The sequence below is a fragment of the Pleurodeles waltl genome, chromosome 12 (assembly GCF_031143425.1).
Source record: "Pleurodeles waltl isolate 20211129_DDA chromosome 12, aPleWal1.hap1.20221129, whole genome shotgun sequence".
Lineage (NCBI taxonomy): Eukaryota > Metazoa > Chordata > Amphibia > Caudata > Salamandridae > Pleurodeles > Pleurodeles waltl.
In genome coordinates, this window is record NC_090451.1 from 270,460,339 (window position 1) to 270,482,894 (window position 22,556).

Here is a 22,556-nt window from a genome sequence, read left to right on the forward strand (position 1 = left end):
ATTACTCGTCTATCTGGGAGGCTCAAGGCAACAGAACAGCTGCCAGTGGCAACTTAATGTCTAGGAAATGCAGGACCCACACACAGTGACTCAGATCCAAGAAGAAACTGTAAATTACTTTTATTAAAACAAGGACTCAATTGACTCTCAATGGTGCTGTGGGAAGCATATTAAACATTCCTAACTCACAGCCTGAAAGCATTGATAGCCCGCAAGAAAAGGGACAGGCTGACCAAATCCCAGGAATCGAAAAATGTGTTCAGTTCCTGAAGCAACAATTAGAATTGCGGCTGGAGGAAGTGACTCCCCAGCACCCAGAGATGACCAGAATACAGTACTGAGATACAGCGAAGGGGGTGGCCCATGGCTGCTACCTCTCGATGCAACAGAAATGATAAGATGTCAGGCTCAAGGCTGGGCACCTGCCAGCGTGGTTCAGTAGCAGGGAGGAAGAGGCAAAATGGGTGTTATATAATCACCCCTAAGGGGGACAAGGATACTAATGCTGAGGATATAGCCCAGGAATGTGCCCAATACTATGGCAACTTTTATGAACCCCACCCCCAGAGAAAAGAAGCTGACATAGAAGGATTCCCAGGATCTCCGGTCCTTCTGCAGTTGGAATGAAAAGCCGTGAGGTGCTAGAAGGTGGCCTCACTCACAAAAAACTGTTTGAGGCACCGCTGTCCATAAGGAGTGGGAGAACCTCAGGTCCTAATGAGTTCCCAATTAAATGGTTTAGGAGGCTTGGGGCGCTGGTGGGACCACACCTACTGGCAATGTTTGAAGACTCTTGCACCCAGGGGATGCTCACCACTGGATTTGTAACATGACCTGTTTAAGGCGATATGTAAGGAGGGAAGCTGTGGTCTCATTGTGGTCCATACTCCTCCATTATCCTTGTTAAATGTAGAGACCAAACTCCTGGTGAATATCCTAGCCCACAGGCTCAATTGAGTGATATCCACATTGAAATACTAGGACCAAACTGAGTTTATACCATGCCGGTCAACATGACAAAATAGTAGACACCTTCACAGCTGGCTGGATGCAGAAAGAGATGTACCCCACCCACTGGGGATCATCTCCACTGATGTGGACAAGGCTTTTGACTCAATACATTGGCCTTCTCTCATGACACTTTGGCTTAGGTCCACGTTTTCTCAGCCGGGTGACTCATCTGTAAACTGAACCCATGGCTGAGTACCAGATGGACAGGGCGGCATCAGCACCGTTCCCATTGGGTCGGGGGACCAGGCAGGACTGCCCAGTATCCTCTCACCTATGTGCTATGTACATAGAGCCACTGGCCTGCGGAGTCAGAGATGTGAGAGACGGGGACGTCCAGCAGCCTTTGGCAGAAATAAAAGATTTTCTTGTGCGCAGATGATGTCCTGCTCCATGTCATGGGCCCACAACATCCCAAACGCCCTCTTAGAGAAGGTAGAAGCATTTTGAAACGACTCATGCTACAGAGTAAACTGGGGCAAATTATCTCTTTTCTAGGTTGGGAAGTGGGATCAGGGGACCATAATTCCCACTTCTCTTAAGGGTGGCAACTATTGGCTGTGAGTACCTGCACATTTATATTACGCAAGGCCCAGAATGCTTCTGGGAGGAAAACCTAGAACTTACGCTAACAAATCTACTGGTGGATGTGGTCAGATAAAGGAAGCTCCCCCTGACGCTTCTAGCAGAGTGGCCATTCTCAAAATAATCGCCCTTTCAAACCTCCTGTATGTTATGCACCACACCAGTTCAGATACTAGAATCATATTTGACCCGACCAGACAAAGAGGTGCTGCATCTCTGATGAAACAGGGAGGCCCGAGGATAGCTCTAATAATTCTTTATTGACCACTGTATAATGGCGGGATTGCCCTTCTGCCCCTCAGGTCGTAGTACTGGGCCTTCCAGCTCCAAGTAATAAATTACTTGCTGCATATGCTGAAAGACAACCCAGTGATGCGATTCAACAGATTTACCTTGGAGGATCCCCCCTGGATGCACTTCGTTTAAGATGGAGTGGTCCAAACAGGCCTGTTAGTGCCGGCACAGACGATACTGGTGGTGTGGCATATCGAGAAGGACCCTTGCGGAATGGAGAGGAAGGATCAACAAGGCCACACCACTTTGCATAGGGGAACTACAGGACTTTGCACACTAGGACTTGATTGGCATATACAGACGGGGAATGTGGTGTTGAGTGGGGAAATCAATCCCGTTGCATGTCTACAAGAAGAATACAACTTCTCCAAGATGCAACACTATAACTATACCCAGCTGAGACACGCCCTACATGCTGAGGAGGTGGACTGATCCTCCCTACCAGATTCGTATCCTCTCGAGAACCACTTGCTGGGCGACCCTCTTGGGAAAGGGGCGATATCCGCTACCTATATAATGGTCTCTGAGACCTCAGGAGATGGTGGGACTGAGAACTCAGTTACAAGGAGGTTGTGGACTGGGGGGGCAACACTGATGCACTCCCACGAGGTGGCCATCAGGGCACGCTTCGGTCTGGTCTAGCTAAATATCCTACACACAGTCTACATAGAAAGGGACAGGTTACAGACGATGAGGAGGATCCCTGTGGTCTGCACTGCAAGGCACCCAACAAGACCTTTTCTCTCACACTTTGGAAGTGCCTGATGATGCAGAACTACTGGGCTAATATACTGAGGTAACTGGATGACATACTGGCAGAAGAGGTCTCACATAATCCCCTTCTTATCCTTTTGGGAGTTTCAGGAGATATTGACCTACCTCGTAGGAAATTGATGGTCTATTCGCTGGGCCCAGTGATGGTGAAGGGGGACATAGCACAGGTGTAGGGTGTTCAGATGAAGCCTTCCAAAGCACAATGGATTTCAGGGATGGATGCATTGGGGTTGAAGTGATAAGTGCTGCCAGAGGATGCCCCAGGGAATTTGAGATGATATGGGGGCGATAGAGAGAGTCTATCACCTGGGAGTAGAGGGTTTCCAGCCATCTCAAGGGTGTGGCATTGACTTTGAACACTTAACCAGGGTGGAGCAGGACGTGAGGATATAATGGCACCCCACCTAATCTATTCCTGGACTGCAGAGATCGACATGATGTGGCTCCCCTTGACCCGAGTATTCTAGCTCGACAAAAAGTCTCCTTGCAATTATATTGATGTCAGGTTACATGCTCATCATGCTTGCTTATGCATAAAATGCTAATAAAAAGAGTTGACAAGCAAAAAAAATAATACTGTAAACTCATTGTGGCCTGGGCGAAAGTATAATTTCTGTAGCAAATCAGAACACTAGAGTAATGAACCTCATTGCCTTAACACATAAGCACCATACCATTCTTTGAAAAATTATTAAATTCCCTCTATTCTAATGTCATTCTGACATGTTCACACATATATGAAATGTTTTACTATAAGACTTTCTCTGAATGAATAGAACCAGTAAGAAACAGAAAATGTGCTTCCTTTTGCAATCTCACATTCACACGATGGAAAGTTCATTGTAAGCAAAATAATACAGCAATGAAAAGAAACTACTATGACCTCAGTTTGACTGTGGGCTGCGGAGCCAGTGGGGCGAGGACATGCATTTGAGAAGGTAGCAGAAGTGAATAACAGAGATGGCATCCATCTTGTCTAATATGGCGGTTTACACAGAAATGTGGCATAACTAAAACACAATAATAAGCACACTTGTATACATCATAACAAATTTGTTTTAATTGCAATTACATGAATTCAGTTTATGTATAAAATTTCATAGTAGTCATCATTATTGATGCACAAAATACAGACCTCAAAAAACGAACTTTTCCACAACAGTAGTGGTTGGTCAAAGGATGCATGACTGACCGGCACAAGATGCTGCCTGTACTGCAGGGCAGAGTCATACTGCTTCATTCTCTGTCCATGAACCTATGCTGTAGCAGGTACCTGGGGTAGCACAGTTGCTAAGAACTGAAAGAAGGCAGCCAGGACTATGATCATGCAGCTGGAGTAAAGTAAAATCGGTACTGACTGTTGGGAATGGACAACCACTGTGTTGATTTAGGGGTGAAGTGATACTGGAATAGCCAAGGAAATTCGAGCCTGATTTAGATCTTGACTATAACAGCCCCGCCATCAAGTTTTCGACTGAAAACCCGTCTGCAGCCGTGATGGTGCACCAACAGTATTTAGATGTTGGCTATCCCATAGACTAAAGCTCGGATTCAAACCGCCGTCTTCCCCAAGAAAGACAGCCCACATCAATAGCACAATAGGAAAAAGTAGCTGACAGCGGAACCCCAGACACACTTCCCACCGTGCAGATTTCGGTGTGCCTTACCGTCAAGAAAAAAGTGGTGGACACGTTTGAGTTGGCAGATTGGGGGTAAAAGGGGTGAAAACTCACCTTTTTCCCACATTCCACCCCCATCTTTGACTGGACACAACTGGACAACACTTGCCAATGCTGCGGCCACCAACCCATGAGGAAAACACACCCTTTCCATTGCCAGATTCAAATGTAGGGACGCTGGATTGCCAGGGTACATTGGGTGGGCACTGCACAGGAGATTGGACCATGCAGGCATATATATGTCACTGGAGATTGGACCATGCAGGCATATATATGTCACTGTAATCTTTTTAAATCACAGTGACATGCATATGTAAGGGACACACTTGTGTCACACATGGCTGGGGGCACACTAGCATAACACGTATACCCACACACATACACAGCTGTCATTGTGGTGTCATCATTCACTGCAAAATGAATGCGGGCACCCCAGTGACGGTACAGTCACACTGGAGAATGGTGTTCATGTGTGCGCATTGTGAGGGGACCTGTACTGGTAGATTTGTGCTATCTGTTGTGTATGTGAGTCAGGATGGTGTGGTTGTGTCTGTATGTGTGCCACGTGCATGTAGGATCGATGTCATTTTTATGTTGTGTTGTAATGTGAAACATTCAGGCGAGTGTTGTGTAGTGGTCATTGTCATGCTTTATGTAGTTGTGCATGTGTGAGTGTGTTTGTGTAGCTGAGTGTGTAGTTGTGTAGGTTGTTGTGGTTGTATCATGTGTGGGTGCAGTGAACATGGTGTGTGTATATTATGTCATGGATTTATGTCAATGGGTGTTTTTGGAATGTACTGGTTGTTTTGGGTTAGAATGGCAATGGTTTATTGTGTGTATGTGGTGTGTTGTGTACTGTGTAGTGCAGGGGTACACATATGGCTAAGAGACAGTCTGTCTCTGTCACTTACGTCTATTCCATAGTCCCTGCCATTGTACGAAGTCCACTGGGATCCGCCTCTGTCTCCCTCCATCAGCAATCCGTCGCCATTTATCTGCTTTCAGAACTGTGACTTTTAAATACGGCAGGGGGAACACCGTTGGCTTGATGGTCTTTTTTGGGTTGCAGTCAACACGGCTTGGTGGTACGACAGCCAAGATCTAAATCAGGCCCTCGGTTTTTTATTCATTGGCCAGAATATACCCACTTCTCCATAACGTGCTTTGCGTTAACTCAACGTTTGGTGAATCAGCTCAGCTGATAATCTATGCAGCAGTATTCTTAATTTTCGAATACTGAAAATGTGAGTAAGACGTTTTTACTTGGACAGATTTAATCCCTCTGAAAAATGATCTTTGCTAAACTGACACCTTTCTGATTTCACTGAAGGACTCCTGCCTGGTGTTGCGCCCTCCCCAGCCCAGTAGCATGCATAAGAACAAACCACACGGAGCTCTGAATTAATGCCTTTACTCTTCAGCATTCAACATGTAACTGTACTCATAATATCCCAATAACCGTTAGGACCACACACTGACACCTCCCATATCAATTATCTAATTTCTTCATAAGCCCGCCCCTAGGCACAGGGTCTTAACATGTACAGTTCTAAGACATTACACCTGGCATTGTAGTATAGAGAATGTAAATAACACAAGAGCAAAGTTTGTTATGAACTCCCAGTACATGTGGCAGCATTGTAATGAAAGGGTTAAACCTGGCCATTGACGTCTCACCCTCTTGTACTTCCAAATGTAAAAGCTACTCCCGAAAAGTAGTGAATGATAGAACATAAATCTCTGAAAGAAGCACATGTCCTAAAAGGGTGTCTGCAATATATGAATGTTCACTGTTTTAACAATACCTAAATGGATTGACATTTGTACAAACTGATGTGATATATCAAAATGTTATTATGAATTACTAAAGAAACTGCATTAGGGTCTGTAAAAATGATGGGTGTGCCGTTTTATTCACTTGGCACAGCTCCCATTTATATAAAAATACAAAAATAGTTTTGTGTGTGGCCTTAAAGTGCTGAAAATGTACCCTATTACACAAGCGTTTTATAACCTTAGATTTGCCCATGATCATTAGAAGTGGTCAGAAGAGAGTTTAACCCACCTATATGAAAGGTAGTTCTCTTGAGCATGGGGATGTGTTGTCTCTGGGGGTAGAAAATGTGCAGCAATAGCCATCAATGACACTTCATTTTCAATCTTTCTCACTGCTACAGAACACAGTGACATCACATATGAACGCTCGCACTCCCTGCTCCCCCGCCAGACGACAAAAAAACAATCAAGTCTACCTGACGCTGCTATTCTTTTCATATATTAGTTATACTAAATAAAGTTTGGAAATGTGTCACGTTCAAATGTACTCGATTGTGTCATTTTTATTGTTTGATTTTTAAGGAGGAGTAGGTGTTAATGAAATTTGTTTTGCCTTGGGGTGGTGGCTTGCCTGCAGTCGCATAAACATCGGGAACTATAAGAAAAAGCGCGTGTCTGCTTCTTAAAGGTAACGTTGATTGTATGGTGAGCCTCAACCATCTTCAAGTGGTTAAGACACCAATATTTGCATGCATAATTCCCTAACCTCCATCTCCCAGGTAGCCGTAGAAGCCATATTGTCATTCTTTTCATTGCTGTATTCCTACTTCTCCCATTTATTCACAGCTCTGTAGAGTCTGACGTGCAAACCTTTATCTTTCACAATAAGGAAGATGTCCTGGCACACCAGCCACATCCAGAGGCACACAGCCACCTGACACAGGACCCCACAATGCTCTGTTTATTGCAGTACCACATAGCATTGGTGCTGCCCATAGAAGCCTGAGCCAACCTTCCGTTGATGGATGGGAGGATGGCCTGCACAGCCAGACCAATTGACTTCGACCAGATACCACTGCAAATCTCAAGCCATCTCCTCCGAGACCAGGGTGGCATTTTCCAGATTTCCTGGGTACTGGGCTCATAGAAACTTCAAAGTCTATAGCTGACCAGGTGGATACAGAAGGCTCCGGGGCCATGAAGCCTCAGAGTTGCTCTCACCATGATCCAGTACTGATCCTGAAACATTAACATCATAGCCATAATGTCCTGGACTCACTGCAGTGGAGGGAAAGCCCTGAACTCTACAGTGTCCAGGATTGGTTCAATGAATGGAAGCCTCTGGAGAGGAACCAGGTGGTGTGTTGATAGTGAACCCAAATATTGTAAAGAGGTTCATCATCGTCCATAGGTAGTGCTGAATTTGAGCCGATGGTTTCCGGTGCTCAGCACTGTCACTTAATCATCAACACCGGGACTTATGACAGCCAGTCACATGGTGCTGCTTGTCTAATATTGAAATGAACACAACAGTAGTTGTTTAATAATGCTGTGTATATATTAAAAATGACTAATACTTGCCACCCAAAGCTATGAGAATAGCTTGGTTGGCTCATATTAGTCATTTTTAATGTATACAAATTCTGATTTGCCATTAGTAGCGCTGACAGGGGCAAATTAAGTACTGTCCATAGGTGGTCTCCAACTAACTGTGGAAGGCCCTCATTCCACAGTCAGTTGTCAAGGAACAGTAATACTGTTACTACTGACCTCCAAAGATATGCCATCGTCCATCACTTTTGAGAACACCAGAAGGGCACTAGTGAGGCCAAAAGGGATCTTGAACGACCTATAACATCTGTGGGGCTGCAGGACAGGTATTTGAAAATACATGTCCTGCAGGCCTGAGGTCACCATCCAGTCACCTGGGTCCAGAGCAAACAGGACCTGAGCCAGCGTGAACATTTTGAATTTGCCCTTTGGCAGGTGGGCATTTATAAGCTGGAGGTCCAAACCAGGCATGAGGACTCTGTCCTTCTTCACAGCAAAGAAATATCAAGAGTAACAACCCCCTCGTCTTAATGAGTCTGGAATTCTCTAGATGGCACCTTTGGAGAGCAACTGCTGCATCGCATGTAACAGAATGTGCAGGTGCTCATTAGAAATCTACTATGGTATGTAAGAAACAGTGGGTGGGGCAAGAAGAAAAAATAGGGCATAGCCATTTTTAATTATTTGAAAGACCCATCTTTTTGATGTGATAAATCACCAACCTGAGATTGAATATTGAGTCCTGCCCCCAACTGTTGGACATGGTCACTAAGGGTAAACTTAAGTGGCTGAAGAAATGCATCGCCATTCAAGGGCAACCCTTGCTGCCTCATTCTGGATGCCCTAAAATTGTATTAAATATACAACAGGTGATGGGATGAATGCTTGAAATGTATCTAACCAATGGTGATTTCTCAGGGTAGCATTTAAACCCATTGTTCTTTTTCACTATCATGCCACTTCAGTTTTGACCCAGCCATATGGAAATCAGTCTTGGCCCTGTTCCATTAAGAACAGTCTGCTTCAAGCTGCCAGGCCCGGTGTTGCAAATGGCCCTCTCTAGAGGGTCATCCCAAACTTTTTGCCTTCCTCCTCCTACTTTTTGCTGAATTGTTGTTTGTTGGCCTTAGCACTCTGCGTACTTTACCACTGCTAACCAAGCCTAAAGGACTTGTGCTCTCTCCCTAAAACATGATATGATTGGCATATACTTGAATGGCATTTTAATTTACATGTAAGTCCTTTGTAGAGTGGCATACCATATACCCAGGGACAGTAAATTAAATGCTACTAGTGGGCCTGCAGCACTTATTGTGTCACCCACTTAAGTAATACCTTAAAACTGGCTTGCCCCAGGCCTGCCACTGCAGCATGAAAGCAGTGTTCCACTGCCATGTCGACCTTGCATTTAAAACCCCTTGTCAAGCGTTAAACTCCACTGTTGTTAAACATAAGTCACCCCTAAGGTAGGCTCTAGGAAGCCCATAGAGCAGGGTGCTGTGTAATTAAAAGGTAGGGCATGCACTTTTTAGTTTTACACACGTCCTAGTAGTGAAAAACACCCACATTTTTTTCATTACTGTGTCATTACTGTGAGGCTCACTCCTCCCATAGCATAACATTGGGGATTCCTTATTATATTTATTAAGCAGTCATTCTTAAACCAGAGGTGGGAAATATATCATGTTTAGTATCTATGAACTCTTAATGATAAACCCTCTTTAATGGTAAAGTCAGATTTATCATTACAAGTTTGAAAATGCCACTTTTAGAATGTTGACATTTTCCTGCCCTTACCCCTCTGTTCCTGCAGCCTGCCTTCAGTCACATGACTAGGTGTAACTGACAGTTGAAACTTTGTGAATTCACCCCAGACAGTCACAGAATAGTGGAATTAGCAGAGCCTGAGTGGGCCATTAACTGACTTGATGGGGGTGGAACTAAGCACAGCTCCACTTGCAAATTTATAGGCTGTGCTTTGCCACCACACAATAGGCTTAATGAACCTGTATTGTCAGTACAGCCTGCTAGGAGCCAGGAGAGGCAGGAAACTCCTGGAACTTCAAAGAACCCTTCTGGTAACTTCTCCCACCTCCTAGGAGTAGGGCATCAGATTATAAAAAGAGTTTTCCCAGACCCACTCTTCAGAGGACTGCCTGCTGCTGTGACTTGCTGTGCATTCTACCAGACTCCTGCTGTAATTAGAAGGACTGATTTTCTGCCTAGAGTCTGCTTGAACCTTCAGAGGCCAGCCCTGCTGTGGAGCCCTGCATCTTTGCCTGTACCCAGGACTTCAGAATTGACTCCAAGGGAAAGTTTAGCTGGCCTCCTGTTAGGAGCCATAGGGATATGAAAGGCTCCCACCATCTTGGAGCCGCACCTGGACCCAGCCTGAGTGAGTCTTAAACCCCCCCCAAGAGGTCTCCATCCATTCTTGGACCATTGCTTGTGGTGCTAAAGGTGCCCTGAGACGCGGCGCTCAGACGCGGTGTCTCTTTCTGTCCTCGCGGATGGAACGCGCTACCGATACTCGGAGCGCCGTTCCCCGCGTTTTTTGACTACACATTCTGGGAAGCATATATTTCGCTCCCGGTCGCGCTACACTTACCTGTAGCCCATTTTTCTTCTTTTTGTTTTTGGTGGGCTTGTTTGGTCTTTTTACCTGTCTCTGTCCATGTTGTGTCCAGCTTGTCTTCTTCGTGTTTTTGTCCCAGAATGCTCTGTTTTTCTTTTATACTACTTTCTTTTTCCTATACTGATCTATGGGCTCTTCCCAATTCAAGATGGTGTCCTTTCCTTTTCCTGTGATGTCACTTCCCTTTTCTCAGTATATAAGTCAGTCAGTCTTGTTCCACCTTGCTTTGCAAACACTTCCTTCTGGTTGTGCTGTTCGCTCCTGTTCTTTGTTCCTGCTTTTTGCCTTGGGAGATTTTTGCCTGTTCTTTGTTCCTGCTTTTTGCCTTGGGAGATTTTTGCCTGTTCTTTGTTCCTGCTTTTGCCTTGGGAGATTTTTGCCTATTTTAGTTTCCTGTTGTTTAGTCCTGTTTTTTCTTGTTTTTCTTCAGGAGTTCCTGTTTGAGGTTTTTTCCCCAATGTTGGGTTTTTTTCCCTCTGGGACTCCTTCTGGAGGGTACGGTCTGCTTTGGCGTAGCCTGTCAAGCAGCACCATGGCTACTAGAAGGGGTCGCCCTTATCTGGGTGTATCCAGAACCTGTAGAAGACTTGGTGTATTCGCCAACCCGGTATCCAGAGGTGAGAAGTCCAGCGCAGTACGTAACAGATTGCAACGCCAAAAGACTCCGCGTTGCGAGATCGCCATGGAAGATCCACAGGGAGAGGCGTCAGAAGATGCTCAAGCCATGTTGCAGACTGTCCAACAACAAGCCCAAGAGTTACAACAGTTACGGGCAGAGAACACTGCGCTACGACAGGTCTTGTCTTCCCGATCAATGGACATACCACCCGTATCTGCCACTGTTCCTCGATATTCTGGAGATCCTCTAAAGATGAAGGAATTTTTGGACGCCCTGACAGTTTTCTTTGCCTTTCGTCCACTCCAGTTTTCTTCAGATAAAGCTAAGGTGGGCTATCTGATCAGCACCTTGTCTGGTCCGGCCCTTGCTTGGGCGACTCCTCTGGTTTCTGCAGAAGACCCAGTCCTGGCTAACTATTCCGCTTTCCTGACTCTTTTCAAACAAATGTTTGAGAGACCTGGGGTAGAAGCAGCAGCTGAAGAAGCCTTATGTGACATTCAGCAGGGTAATCAGGATGTTCTGCAGTATATAACCCGCTTCAAACAGCTGTCAGCTGAAACCTCCTGGGTGGAACGCACCTTCATAACCCTTTTCCGCCGAGGCCTGCGTGAAGAAATTAAAGATGAGCTTGTACATTCTTCTCCAGCTTGTTCTTTGAAGGAATTAATGGATCAATCTATGAATATCGAATATAGACTTCGAGAGCGCAAGATGGAGAGACGTAGAACGCGAGCTCCATACCAGTCTGGTACCTTTCGTGCTAGCTGTCGGCGAATGGAAGATATTCCATCCGAAGCCCCTCCAACTCCCCCTGAAGAACCCATGCAGATAGATCTGGTTCGTGGGCCGTTGACGGAGTCAGAAAGAGAGGAACGACGACGAAAGGGACTTTGTCTGTACTTTGGTAAGGCTGGCCACCTGATCCGTAGCTGTCCGGTACGTCCCTCAAGACCTGCGGGAAACGCCATCTCCTGTCCCCTGTAAGGAGGAAGGAGACGGGAGGAGCTGAAGTACCATCAATATTTCCTCCAAAGAAAGCATGTCCACCCTGTTTATCCTCTCGGACAAGTTACAAAGTTCACAAGATCAAGAAGAACACCTTCTGGCTCTCCTTGATTGTGGAGCCAGTGGACTCTATCTGGATGAGACCTGGGCTACGAGTAAAGGAATTCCCCGCATTCTTAAAGAGACTCCTGAGCAGGTTCACACAGTGGATGGCTCTCCGTTAACCTCAGGACCAGTGGTGGCCTCAACTCCTACTCTTTGTTTGACAATTGGGGGGCATCAAGAACATGTTGCCTTTGATCTCATAGCCTCACCAAATCACATCATGATTTTGGGAATACCCTGGTTAGCCCGACACAAACCCTATATCAATTGGGAAACAAGAACTATATCCCTAACGTCTTTATTTTGTCAACACTACTTCTTATTGGACTCCCAAAAGGTCCTGTCAGTCAACTAAGGATAACACTAACTCTCTCAATATGATCCAGGGAGTTTCAGATTGCTATCAGGAATATATCAGGATTTTTCAGAAACCTAGTAATCCTATTTTGCCGCCTCATCACAGTTATGACTGTGCTATTCCTTTAATTCCTGATGAAGTCGTCCCATTTGGTCGAATGTATTCTCTGACAGACCAAGAAAAGAAGGTGCTAAAGGAATATTTAGACGATAACTTGCACAACGGTTTGATTGCTCCTTCCACGTCCCCGGCTGGGGCTCCTCTTTTCTTCGTCCCAAAGAAGACCAAGGATCTGCGTCCTTGTGTTGACTTTCGTGAACTCAACAGAATAACGATTAAGGATCGATATCCGCTGCCTTTAATCAGAGATATATTAGATGCCATTCAAGGAGCCAAGATATTTACCAAATTAGACTTACGGGGTGCCTATCATCTCCTTCGGATCAAGGAAGGAGATGAATGGAAGACAGCTTTCCATACCCCTTTTGGGCACAATGAGTACCGTGTTATGCGTTTTGAACTGACCAACGCCCCTTCTGTTTTTCAACGATTTATGGATTCAGTGTTCTCTGATATACTCAACCAATATGTAGTCATTTATTTGGATGATATCTTGATAAATTCCTGTGATCCTGAGCAACATATAAATCATGTCCTGCAAGTCCTAGAAAGACTCAAGAAAAACCAATTGTTTTGTAAACCTGAGAAGTGTGAGTTCCATAAATCTGAAGTAAAGTATTTGGGGTTCTGTATTAATCAACACGGAATATCCATGGATCCTGACAAGGTCAGTGCCATATTAGATTGGCCTTCTCCAACATCCATTAAGGAAACGCAATGTTTCCTTGGTTTATCAAACTTTTATCGTCAATTTATTCAGAACTTTGCCCACCTACAAAGTTTCATAACACAAACAATTAAGAAAGAGAACCTGAAGAAGGGTTCCGTTTGGACCAAGGATGCTGAACGCACGTTTCAAGAATTGAAGACAGCCTTTACCCAGGCACCTGTGTTGCGTCATCCTGACAATACCAAGAAATTTATCGTTGTGACTGATGCCTCAGACAGAGCTATTGGGGCAGTTCTGCTACAAAAACAAGACAACGATGGACTGGAACATCCTATCTTTTATCTGTCTCATATCCTATCAGAGGCGGAACGCAATTACTGTGTACTGGAACGAGAACTACTCGCGCTCAAAGTAGCTTGTAAAGAATGGAGGCATTTCTTGATGGGTTCCAGTGAGCCTTTTGAAGCCAGGACTGATCATCGTAATCTCCAATGTCTTCGGAGTTTTCAGTGTCGCAATAGTCGTCAGGCTCGATGGGCTTTCTTCTTTAGCCAGTACGATTTCGTGATCACGTACATACCTGGTTCCCAGAATTCAGTGGCAGATGCATTATCCCGCAGATATCCTGACATAGCCCAGAACTCCTCTCCACCTCTTATTGAGTCTAGCAGAATCATGGGAGCTACTCAATCTTTTCAAGAACGCATTCAATCTGAGTACCAGTTTCTGTCTGATTCAGAATGGGATAGAGTGACTCCTTTTTTGCAGAAGAAGGACAACCTCTTCTATCATCAACATGCTCTTTTTCTACCTACCAAGAAAGTGCAGACAGAAGCTTTACAAATGTGTCATGATTCTCCTATAGCCAGTCATCGAGGTATCAGGAAGACCCAGGAGCTGCTTCAGCGATCTTTTTGGTGGCCTTCGCTTAAGACAGACACTGAGACCTATGTGTCAGCATGCCCAGTCTGTGCTAAGACTAAGACACCCCGAACTAAGGTGGCAGGTTTATTAAGACCTTTACTGGTTCCTTCCGCTCCTTGGTGTGCTCTATCCACGGATTTCATATGCTCTCTACCTACCTCATCTGGTAACCAAGTAATCATGGTGACCGTAGATTCATTCACCAAGATGGCCCATTTCTCAGTCTTGAAGAAACTACCAACGGCCCCAGAAATGAGTCAAATTTTTCTGCGGGATATTTTTCGCCTCCATGGTCTTCCGCAAGAGGTCATTTCAGACCTCAATATGTATCACGTTTCTGGAGGGCCTTTTGTGCCTTATTAAACATTGAGATTTCTTTATCCTCTGGTTTCCATCCACAAACTAATGGGCAAACTGAAAGAGTGAATCAAGAACTTCAGCAGTATCTGAGATGTTACTGCAATGCCACACAAAGCAATTGGTCGGAGTATCTTGCTCTTGCCGAGTTCTCCTATAACAACACAATACATAGTGCGACCAAGACCACACCCTTTTATTGTACCTACGGATTTCATCCGAGGACTTTCACTACTGTTTCCCGAACATCCTCTTCTGTGCCTGCTGTCACTTCTTTTTCACAACAGATCCGTTGAATCCAGGGCCTACTTCACACAACTCTCCTAGCTTCGAAACAAACAATGAAATGAAAGGCGGATCGTTATTGACAAGCCACACCTTTGTATCAAGTGGGCCACAAGGTGTGGCTTTCTTCCAGATTCCTACCTTCCCGGTTTTTCACCAATAAGTTCAAGCCACGTTTTTATGGACCTTTTCGGATTTCGCAAGTCCTAAATCCTGTAGTTGTGCGTCTCCGCTTACCTCATACCTGGAGGGTTCATCCTGTTTTCCATGTGTCCCAGTTCAAACTCTTTGTTCCTGATCCACACCACCGCCAGTTCCAGCGTCCGCCTCCTCTTTCTGTTAACAGACAGCCTGAGTATGAAGTCCAAGAAATCTGTGACTCCAGAATTTTTCGACGCAAACTACAGTTTATGGTCCATTGGAAAGGATACCCTCTCAGTGACTGTTCTTGAGAGGATGCTTCCTCCGTCCATGCTCCCCGTTTGGTCCGCCTGTTTCTTGACAGTCATCCTGACAAACCTGGTGCCTCGGGGAGGGGACCTACTGTGACGCCGCGCTCAGACACGGCGTCTCTTTCTGTCCTCGCGGATGGAACGCGCTACCGATACTCGGAGCGCCGTTCCCCGCGTTTTTTGACTACACATTCTGGGAAGCATATATTTTGCTCCCGGTCGCGCTACTTACCTGTAGCCCTTTTTCTTCTTTTTGTTTTTGGTGGGTTTGTCTGGTCTTTTACCTGTCTCTGTCCATGTTGTGTCCATCTTGTCGTCTTCGTGTTTTTGTCCCAGCATGCTCTGTTTTTCTTTTATACTACTTTCTTTTTCCTATACTGATCTATGGGCTCTTCCCAATTCAAGATGGTGTCCTTTCCTTTTCCTGTGATGTCACTTCCCTTTTCTCAGTATATAAGTCAGTCAGTCTTGCTCCACCTTGCGTTGCAAACACTTCCTTCTGGTTGTGCTGTTCGCTCCTGTTCTTTGTTCCTGCTTTTTGCCTTGGGAGATTTTTGCCTGTTCTTTGTTCCTGCTTTTTGCCTTGGGAGATTTTTGCCTGGTCTTTGTTCCTGCTTTTGCCTTGGGAGATTTTTGCCTATTTTTGTTTCCTGTTGTTTAGTCCTGTTTTTTCTTGTTTTTCTTCAGGAGTTCCTGTTTGAGGTTTTTTCCCCAGTGTTGGTTTTTTTTCCCTCTGGGACTCCTTCTAGAGGGTACGGTCTGCTTTGGCGTAGCCTGTCAATCGGCACCGTGGCTACTAGAAGGGGTCGCCCTTATCTGGGAGTATCCAGAACCTGTAGAAGATTTGGTGTATTCGCCAACCCGGTATCCAGAGGTGAGAAGTCCAGCGCAGTACGTAACATGCCCAGGCAGCCATTTTCTAAAATGAGGACTTGCTATTTTGAACCATAAACTTTAAACATCCATATATCTGGTTCTACTAATTGGATTTTGATGATGTTGGTGTCAAATAATTTATTACAATATTTTCTGTTTTTCAAAATTGGTTTGGATTTTTTTATGTTTTGTATTTACTTTATTACTGTCTGTGTGTTGTATAAATGCATTACTGCATAGATACATTACTGCAAGGGATTGTGGTTGTTGCTTGACCGGGGCTCACAGCCCAATCAACAAATAACCCAATTTCTCACACCCAGTCCTTCTTGAACCAGAACAGAAACAACCCAAGACCCGTTTCTCCCTTATTGAAGTTCTTCTGTCGGGTGTAGCTTCCAGTGGCAAAGTGAGCATGGGTACCATGCCTGGGTATTTCTTTTGCCACTTAGGGCGATACTTCCAACACACAAAAGGTAATGGGAGGAATGCTTGCACTTTGTCTAATCACTGGCATTTGCTCGGAGTAGCATTTCAAGCCATCGCTCTTTTGCCCACCATGCCACCTCAGTTTGGACCCAGCCTGATGCAAATCAGTCTTGACCCTGCCCCAATAGGAACAGTTGAGCCCAAATTGCCAGGCCATGTCCTCCCTGAACTGGAACACAAGTTTAGATTAGCCTGTATGAATAAAGAATTATACCCGGGTGTAAAATGTCAACGTTTATGCAGATGAGTGAATGTCTTTGGAAGGGCCAGATTTTTGACTGCTGATGTCCATGTTGTCATTGAGTCATAATCCGAATCAACCTTAGAATCTAACATCAATAATGTAAAAATTAACACAAAATGGCCAACACAGCTGTAATCCTGAAGAATGTAGCAGCTTCAGTGGAAGCTTTGGTGACCCCACAAAAGGTCACTTAGGGCCTGATTTAAATCTTGGCGTATTTGGTCCCACCGTCGTCTTTCGTCGGTTTCTCCATCTGCCTACTAGGCGGTCCACCCACTTTATTTAGATGCTGGCAGTTTGATGAAGGAAAGTCTGTCGGAGTACGCAGTTGAATCAGAAATTTCATTCCTGCATCGGTGGGCCATAGGCAACAGTGGCTATCAGATGGAATACCGCCAGTTTTTCTGCAAGGCCAATCACAATGTGCCATCCCGCCAACGTAACTAAACTATGGCAGGGAAACCTCTAGACCTGAGTGGGTGGGTTGAAAGGGATATAAGGTTGAAAATGACCTTTTTCTCTTTTTTGACTTCCCTTTTCATCATGAACCGGATCGTCCAAGCCCTTCCTTTGTTGCTGCTACTGTCTACAAAGCAAATCAACCCAGTCATAGCAGGAATAGAAGATAAGTGGCTTTTTTACCTGTGACCTTTTAAATTGTCTATTTACATTAGCTCTAGACTCGTGCATTTTTTAATTCACACTTAAAAGCAATATTTTACTAATGTGCAATGCATATTGGCGTAATGTGGTTCTTTAAGAATTTTGAAGAAATACACCTGTTTAATTTAATTTCATTTACAAATTTGGTGCAATCTGTCTTCATGCAAAGAGAAAGTACACAAAACGTTATATTATTCCCAAATTTAAAATGTGTCCATACAGGTGTGCTTAATAATTTTGTTGTAATCTATCAAATCACATACATATGTATTACACATTATTGGAATAATATAAGTTTAATAAAATGTAGAAATTGCACTGGACAAGGTAAAACATTTGTTCACAAAAATGTAAAATCAATGTTAGTTCAAAACTTAAAACATCTTATATATTTATTAATGTCACATTTCCCCTTGTCTAGTGCATTTTCTGTATTTTATTCAATTGTAATTTACTCTATCTGTTCAAATATGTAATGCACATGTCTTTATTTTTATCATTTATCAATTTAAAATAAACACACCTATAATAACACTTAAAAAATTTAAAAAATATATTTTGGTGTAAGTGTCCGTTATCATGATGAATACTTACACCAAAATGTCTATGTCTGTTACACATTTTTATCACTAATGTTTGCACGGTACAAACGTTATTTAAAAACGCTTTTGTGCTTACTTTCATAAATGTAGGTAAGTTTAGGTATCTCACATTTTCATCATTAACATTGTTACTAATCAATGACTTGTAAATAAATAATATTGTTAAAACAAGCATGGTAACAATAAAATAATTTTATTAACAAATGAGATACTTCTCTCATTTTTATTATTAAAACAATATATAAATGGAGGGCAACCATGATGCAAAGGATCAGCCTGTGAGCTTGTTGCCCAGAACTTTCCTCCTAAATAGACTGCCAAGCAGGAACCTCATCAGCAAGGGGCTTACAGTGGACAGAGAGCAGGCACTTCAGGGATCCTTCGTGGAAGGGGTGAGTTTTAGTTTCACAGAGTTTAGGGAGAGGTAAGACTTGGATTTGGGTGGAGGAGTATGGGTAGGATGGTGGGAGAGGATTGGGTTTGGGGGTAGTGGGAGCTGTAGTGATTGATGTGTGTGTCTGTCTGTTTTGCAGTTGCATGTAGGTCTGGTGTATGTTGTCTACGGTTGGATGTATGTTTTTTGCAGGTGTTTGGTGTTGGGGTGAGTGTGTGTGTTTGGGTTTGGTTGGTGTTGTATGTGTGTGTGTGCTTTTGTGTGTGTGTGTTTGATTGGATGAGTGTGCTGTTGAGTTGGCTGGTTTGGTTGTGGTGTGTGTGTGTCTGTATGCTTTGCACCTGACGTGTGCCTAGTTGATGATTGGATGTGTGTGGTTTAGAAGGTGTTTGGTGTTCAAGTGAGTGTGTGCATTTGGGTTTGGTGGGTGTTATTTTTCAAGTATGTGTGCTTTTGTGTGAGTGTGTTTGTTTTTATGAATGTGCTATTGAGGTGGTTGTTTTGGTTGTGGTGCTTGTGGGAGTGGTGGTGGTTGTGGGTGTGATAGTGTTGTGAGTGTGCTGGTGGTTGTGGTGCTTGTGGGTGTGCCAGTGGTTGTGTGTATGCTGGTGGTTGTGGGGCTTATGGGTGTGCTGGGGTTGTGGGTGTGCTGGTGCTGTGGGTGCCATGGTGATTGTGGTACTTGTGGGTGTGTCATGGTGGTTGTGGTGCCTGTGGGTGTAGTGTCAGTTGTGTGTGTATGTTGTTTGGGTGTTTCTTTGTGTGTTTGTGTTAACATGTTTGTGTGTGTGAGTGTGCTGCTTATGTCTGTTGGAGTGGGTGCCTGTAAAGACGTTAGTGTGCGTGGGATAATGCTGGGACTTGGGATGTGGGATGAGAAAGGGTCCGGGTGCAAGGTTGGCTGGTTGGGAGGCCAGGGTCAGTGTGGAGGCAATTTTAGCAAATGATTTCTGCATGCCAGACATTGAACTATGAATGGAATGCATAAATGATAACATTTGTTGTATTTGGCAACTTAGGCCCTGGATGCAATTCACAATCACAGTCTGGCCTATAGAGATGCTGCCTAAGAGGTCAATAGCTTCCTCACTGAGCGCAGCTGGGGGCACAGGGGCAGGAGGTGAGGTGTCTGTGGCAAAGGAGATCCTAGCCTTTTTAGGGGGTTGCAATTGGCCAACTGGGAAGGAGCAAGAAGGAGGGTGGAGATGGGTCTCTGGGTGGCAGACAAGGATGAGAATGGTACAGTTCCTGTAGGGTCAGGCACAATTAGGGACTGGTCGATTGTGGAGGCCTCCGAAGATGATGAAGAGCTTGTAGCCTCCATTCAAGTCCTTCACCCTCCGTGCCACTGTGTCCATTGGTGTCCGAGGTCTCACCACCCAACACACAGTGGCCAGCTACTTCCATGCCTTCGTGGACAATGTCCCCGCTGCCTGCTCCTAAAGATGATGAAAAGACATATACAATAGTTTTATTGTATCTGTGTAAATAAAATTCATCATGATGTTTTTTCACACAACATTTTCCAAATGTTCATATTTCACCTGCTTCAAGGCTTTCAAACTTAGGTTTACTTTACTATTATCTTGTGCATGAAGGGAACATCTTCAGAACCCATTTGGTCGCAGTTTTGTAATTTCCCATCATTACCCCCATATACTTTTTGATCATTTCTCTTAACCATTTTCAATTTTCTCCAGGAAGTGTTTAACTGAATGGTTTGGATTGCTTGTTTTTAATAGTGAACTTATTTCACAAAAATCAATATCAAGCAAAAAAACCTTTGTATTTTGCACATTGTCCATCTACAAAGGTTCCTTTAACTAATCTCTTTTTGTACATTATTGATTTATCATCTGGACATAAAAATGTTGTTTTTGGGTATGTGTTACTCTGTCACCAATGTGTACACATTCCTGTCTTTTTTGTTTTAAAAATGTATGCCTATCAAATGCTGAAATCATGTTTGAGTTGGCAGATTGGGGGTTTAAAGGGGTGAAAACTCACCTTTTTTCCCACATTCCACCCCATCTTTGTCTGGACACAACTGGACAACACTTGCCATTGCTGTGGCCACCAACTCATGGAGAAAACCCACCCTTTCCATTCCCAAATTCAAATGTAGGGACGCTGGATTGCCAGGGTACATTGAGAGGGCACTGTATGGGAGATCAGGCCATGCAGGCACATATATGTTACAGTAATTTTTTTAAATCACAGTGACATGCATATGTCCGGGACACAATTGTGTCACACATGGCTGAGGGCACACTGGCACAACATGCAAAACCGCACATATACACAACTGTGATTGTGGTGTCATCATTCATTGTAAAATGAATGCGGGCACCACAATGACAGTACGCTCACACTGGAGAATGGTGTCCATGTGTGCGCATTTTGAGGGGACCTGTACTGGTAGATTTGTGCTATCTGTTATGTACGTGAGTCAGGGAGCTGGAGTGGATGTTGTGGTTGTGTCTGTATGTGTGCCACTTGCATGTAGGATCGATGTCGTTTTTTGTGTTGTGTTGTCATGTGACACATTCAGGTGAGTGTTGTGTAGTGGTCATTGTCATGTGGTGTGTAGTTGGGCTTGTGTGAGTGTGTTTGTGTAGCTGTGTAGTTGTGTAGGTTTTTCTGGTTGTATTATGTGTGGGTGAAGTGAACATGGTGTGTGCATGTTGTGTCATGGATGGATGTCAATGTGTGTTTTGGGAGTGTATGGGTTGTATTGGGTTAGAATGGCAATGGTGTAATGTTTGTATGTGGTGTGTTGTGAACTGTGTAGTGCAGGGGTACACATATGGCTAAGGGACAGTGTGTGTGCGTCACTTACCTCCATTCCATAGCCCTGCCATTGTACGAAGTCCACTGGGATCCGCCACTGTCTCCCTCCATCAGCAATCCGTCGCCATTCATCTGCTTGCAGAACTGTAACATTTAAATATGGCAGGCGGAACACAGTTGGCTTGATGGTCTTTCTGGAGCTGCAGTCAACGTGGCTTGGCGGTGCGACAGCCAAGATCTAAATCAGGTCTCAGTTTTTAATTCATTGTCCAGAATGTGCCCCCTTCTCTATAATATGCTTTGCATTAACTCAACTTTTGGTAAATCAACTCAGCTGATAATCCATGCATCAGTATTTTTAATTTTCAAATACTGAAAATGTGAGCAAGTCATTTCTATTTGGACAGATTTAATCCCTCTGAAAAATTATCTTTGCTAAACTGACTCTTTTCTTTCTGATCTCACTGAAGGACTCCTGCCTGGTGTTGCACCCTCCCCAGCCCAGTAGCATGCATAAGAACATACCACACGGAGCTCTTAATTAATGCCTTTACTCTTCAGCATTCAACATGTAACTGTACTCATAATATCCCAATAACCGTTAGGACCACACACTGACACCTCCCATATCGATTACGTAATTTCCTTCATAAGTCCGCCCCACGGCACAGGGTCCTAACACGTACAGTTCTAAGACACTACACCTGGAATTGTAGTATAGGGGCTGTAAATAACACAAGAGCAAAGTTTGTTATGAACTCCCAGTACATGTGGCAGCATTGTAATGAAAGGGTTAAGCCAGGCCATTGACGTCTCCCCCTCTTGTACTTCCAAATGTCAAACCTACTCCCGAAAAGTAGTGAATGATAGAATATAAAGCTCTGAAAGATGGACATGTCCTTAAATGGTGTCTGCAATATATGAATGTTTACTGTTTAAGAACACCTAAATGGATTGACATTTGTACAAACTGATGTGATATATCAAAATGTTATTATGAATTACTAAAGAAATGGCATTAGGGTCCGAAAAAATGATGGGTGTGCCGTTTTAGTCACTTGGCACAGCTCCCATTTCTTTAAAAATACTAAAATAATTTTGTGTGTGGCCTTAAAGTGCTGAAAATGTACCCTATTACACAAGTGTTTTATAACCTTAGCTATAACCCATGATCAGAGTGTATGCAGCCTTGGGGATTCGGGAAAGGGCACCAGAAGTGGTCACAAGTGACTTTAACCCACCTACATGAAAGGTAGTTCTCTTGAGCATGGGGATGAGTTGTCTCTGGGGGTAGAAAATGT